We start from the raw sequence: 5199 nt of genomic DNA, 5'->3' as shown, positions 1-5199 counted from the left end.
ACACAGAAGCAGGAGCAGTGAAAGGTGAAGCCAGACTAACATGGGAGTACGTGTTCAAGAAGGGGAAATACAAAGATCAAATTAATTTTTCTCTTCAGTTTATGTTACAGAGTAGGAGGGAATTATGTGCTAATACCATCACAAATCAGTCCAACACTGCCAGCACACATCCACCTCTTCCCTTGTCAAGTCTCTGTTGGCTGTGGACTTTGCTTGTGGGAAGTAAACACACAGACAAGTGCAGGGATGTCTGTTCTACCATAGTTTAACTTCAGTGACCCATGTGAGACATGTTGTTTTTGCCTGCAACCGAGGTAACATATCTATCATAGGGAGAGATGGGGAAAAAAGGTGAATCTCATATTGATCACAGAAACATCACGTTGTGTTTTGTTGTGTGACAGTAATTGTTGTAATGCTTGAATGATGGTTGTGATGCGTGTGGACATCAAATGTCCTAAAAAATATTTACTGATAATGGACGGCATAGTATTTGTATGATAGTCTATAAAGAAAAAAAAACATTATTATAAAGCCTTTATGTAGAGCTGAGTCAGACAGAGGATTTTTTGCCATGGGATTAAGATGAAATGTACAGATGTAGATATTACACATGCAGAATACAGAACATATCAGAAAATCACATTGTACAGTGTGATGTTTATGTAGTATACAAAAATATCAGATTCAGATTATATCTAAATTCAATATCCAGAGTTAATCTCTTGTCACTAGATTATATATGATAGATTATATACATATAATCTCTGTTAGACTGAGGCTGTGGGTGGTGCACTGACAATCCAGTAGGCTACTTTAGTCTAAGGTGTAGACAGTCTTACTAACTGTTTATGTGAATATGGACCTATGTGAGCTCAAGGATCTTGTTGAAGAAAATAGCTCCTTTGGTTGTTTGATCACACTGACACGCCATTAGATATTCAACAGGGCTGTGACAGAATCAAAACAAAGGTCAAAGGTCATCATCCAGTGACATACTAGTGACGCACTGGCATACTAGGGTTACAATAAAACAAACTGTATCTTGTGCTCTGAGGTCCAAAGCACGTTGTCTTGAAAGTTACATACCAACTGTAGAGGGTGACAATAGTTTACCGCATCTGCGTCACGTGTTCAGAATTTCAGTTTCAAGATGTTGTAACTTGTCGGAGTACGTTCGTTTTTTTTTTTTCTTTTTCTTTCTGCAAGTTGTGTCAAAATCATACGTAGATCTGCAACTGTCATCATTTCAGTATGACAGCACTGCTTTCTGTGTATTAGTTAAGCCCCCTGACCTAAAATGAAGAAAAAAAAAAAAGTTCTTTGTCCAGTCACATGTCAAAGTTCCTCCATGTGTCTGGCTGTGCTGTATAACTCCCCTTATCATTTTGTGTCAGTGATCCCCTCTGCATCACAGTGAACCAGCCTCTTTCACTGCCCGTGACCAAAACACACACTCAGGCCCGCTGGGTTTCAGTCATATCAGAGGGGCCAAGTCTCAGAACTAATATTGGAGCAGGTGACCCATCTATCCATATGTTTTGCCACCACGTCTACAGTATGACATAAAAAGAAAAGAAAAAAAAAAAAACAAAAACTGTCAAGTGACCCTTTCTCAGTGTATTTAGGCATATCAGAGGGCTGATGCACTTTTTCTTTTTCTTTTTTAGAAACAACAATACATATAGAATAAGATGTCACTTGAATCAAATTTTAAAAAAGGAGGAAGTAAGGAAGGGAACATGGCTGATTTTCATGTAATTATTTTGCTGTGCCAACCCTGATTGATTTTTGTTTTGTTTTTTTCCAGACCCATTGGTTCTTTTGAAGTACTTCTATGCAACATGTGTTTGAAAGCATTTGATTTTTGGAAATAAATAGTGTGTCTGTGAACATATGATCTTCTAGAAAATAACTTTCATTTGTACATCACTGAGAGGAAATATTAAATACTAATTAAATATGATTTTTTTTTACAGATTTGAATATATATTGATGTTAACAGGTGTTAACATATACATGGAGCTTTTGCACTTTATTATTACATTATTTTCTTGTCTCGTTTGAACTCTCATGACATGCAAGTCTATGTGTTTTATGTTTCTGCACTGAAATGAACTAACTCATGGTGTATGTGGTCACAGAAAAATACTGCAGTGTAGATTTTGTATCCATGTGGCAAATGAAAAACATGCAGACATGTTGGAGATCCTAAACACAATGCACAATCTGAAGAGAGATCACGATTACAACATGCTTGTAATCTACTGAAAAGTTGGTGTAACAAAAAAAAACCCACAAAAACAAAAAAAAAAAAAAAAACTTTTTCCCTCAATACCCAGTCTTGACTGTTTAGTCCCTCGTGTTTCATTAGACTTCCCTCAAGCTAAGTACTGTTTGTTCAGATCAGCTGTTGCCTGTAATTGTGAAACCATCCATTTGTTGTTGTTCTGAGGGGTGTGAATGTGACTTAAGTCCTTTGACATGTGTACATAAAGTGTTTATTTTCTACAAAGATTGAATGTTTATATTGTCCGAAGTTTGAGCATGTGAGTGTCAAAAAAATAAATAAATCACAAAAGACTTATAACTGTACAGCAATGCGTGTCTATAGTTGTATAAGGGGAGTTGACTGTGTAATTAAAACATGTGTTGTCGACCAATGACTATATGTGCAACCATGTCTCGTAAACGGCTGAAACAACACAAAGGGGGAAAAAAATAACAATAACAACAACAACAACAACAACAAAAAAAAAAAAAAAAAAAACTATTCAACTCAATAGTTGTCTGAGACTTTATGTTTTGGATGTTGCATGTTTTGTTGATGGTTTGTCAGTATATTTTGCCTACAGATTATGTTTAAAAAGAGACAGAATATGTATAGATTTATCTATATGCTAACTGTAAAGAAATATGCTTGAAATTTGTCTTGTTTTTCACTCAGTGTAAAAACAAAGAATCTAATGTTATGGTTTTGTGGTTGTACACAGGATGTGTTGAGATATTATGCAAATTGTGCTGTAAAGAATCAGCTGTTTCCCCTGAGTCTAAAGAATAAATATCAAGAAGAGCTATATTACACATGCAGAGTTGATCTTGCTTTTGTTTGTTATTATAATAGCTTGGGGTCAGAACTGACATTTGGGTTTGTCATCGTAACAAAGGTTTCTTGACACTTCCACCAGATGGTGCCAAAGAGATGCCCATGGTGGCTTTAATGATTAAACAGCATATTCACAGTATGAAAAATAATCTCAAAATAATATTGCAATTATTTATTTTAGTAGGCAACACTAAACATTTGTAATTGTCTTTTCTTTGCAGCTGCCTTGCACTGCGAACACCCACTAACTTGTACACAAGTTAAACCAAAAACTACTCCAATACATTCTGAAATTTCAAGATATGTATGTATTAATCTGTGCTCTGTGTACTCTGTCTTCCTTTTGAGTTCAGAGTTAGGGTATTTGCTTCAGATTATCAAAACTCATAGTAAATCACAGATTTTATCAAAATCACAAGAGAATTGTCCTATTTGTTTTTTTAACTAAAGTTTAGATGCAATGGCCACTGCGAGGCAGCACTGGCTCAGCATCAGGAACTGAGTATCTTGGCTGAAGAAGAAAAGACTTGCTCGTCTTACATGGAGCTGTGTGGGACTCTTCCATCTAAGGCTCATGTTGATTCTATCAATCATTTACAATTTTGTGTAATCAGACTGCGAGAATATCATTAAACTAGAATAAGTGCTGCAATGATACGTCAAGTCTTAGAAATGACCTTTGTTAGAATTTATTGACTTTCTTTATGTGGTCCTGATTTAAAAAAATGTAAAATGTAAAAAAAAAAAAAAGCCAAATGTAAGCATGGATCAAACATGAGTTTTTATAGAGAGAGTTTTGAGCAACATGGTGGGCGGCGGCTAGCGCTGTTGACCCAAACAGCTCAACAGCTTGCATGGGTTCCCTCTTACTGCTCTGATGTAACGTTTTTTAATAGAGGGATTTTTAAATGATATGGTTGAATTTAATTCCTGCACATGGAAGTGTCTCTTCTGCTGTTGTTTTTTTTTTCTTTCTTTCTTTCTTTCTTCCTGAGGCCACACAGAGGTGAGAGTACTTGGCTGAATCTATAATTTAATTTAGATTCTTCTCATTTTGGATGAATTATGCTGATGGCAAGAATGAATGGTTCCTACTCTTTATATTTGAGATATATTTAAAAGTGTTTCATTATTATATGCTTTATGTTGAGTGGTAAACACTTCATAATGTATAAATAATGAATGCAGAGGAATAAACAAACAGCTGTTTGGTGGTTCACCACTCGAAAGAATATTTTTTCTAGGTTTTAGTTTTGACTTCTTTCGTTTACAGTGACACAGCCTCAGCAGTTAAGAGTAATAATGGATCATAGCAACATCCATGTTTGGTTGAGACTAATTTGAGGGGATTGTTACTGTCCTGTGTGGTGTACTATACACAACAAAAAGAACAGCCCAAACGTTGCGATGTTTAAAATAGCGAAGGTAAAAATACAAATCTAGTGTATCAGTACAAGTACCTTGTTTTGTTTTTTTTTTTTTGTTTTTTTACAATACTAATTCTTGGAATTCTAATATTTTTCCTCCAGATGGCAGTGTCCTCTATCAAATGCCTCCAGCTTTAACTGCATCGTAAGTGATCTTAAACTTTTACATGTTGTTTCATTAACATAATTACAGGTGGTTTTCTTTTCCAAAGTTGGGATTGATTTCAGGCAAAATTAAGTTGCCTGCAACTGATTCTTATTCTGGTGTTAAAATGAAATAGATATTTCATATTCTTAGCCTTTTGGTGTTTGTAAGGATGTGAGGAGATATGCCGCAATACAGTTGTTCATCTGACACCTTTCCATCTTTAGGGTGCAGAGTGAGATGTTTGCAATTAATTTGAAAAACGATTGAATGCGTATGTCTGCCGAGGAGGCCGACTCTGCATCTGGAGAAGGCCTCACACTGGTCTTTGCGATTATATTCCTCCAGTCAACACCACCTCTCACCATTCACTTACTTTTCCCCATCCCATCGGCAGGTGCATCTGCTCCTCTGCTGGAGAAAATGAGTGAGAAAGCTGTAGTAAGAAATCGTGCGAGCAGGGCGAGGTGCCTGGGACTGAAGTGATGGGAGCGGAGCAGAGAACTGTGGGGGGAAGAGTA

Source organism: Echeneis naucrates, chromosome 16 (genome assembly GCF_900963305.1).
Source record: "Echeneis naucrates chromosome 16, fEcheNa1.1, whole genome shotgun sequence".
Classification (NCBI taxonomy): domain Eukaryota; kingdom Metazoa; phylum Chordata; class Actinopteri; order Carangiformes; family Echeneidae; genus Echeneis; species Echeneis naucrates.
This window is presented reverse-complemented; position numbering follows the sequence as displayed.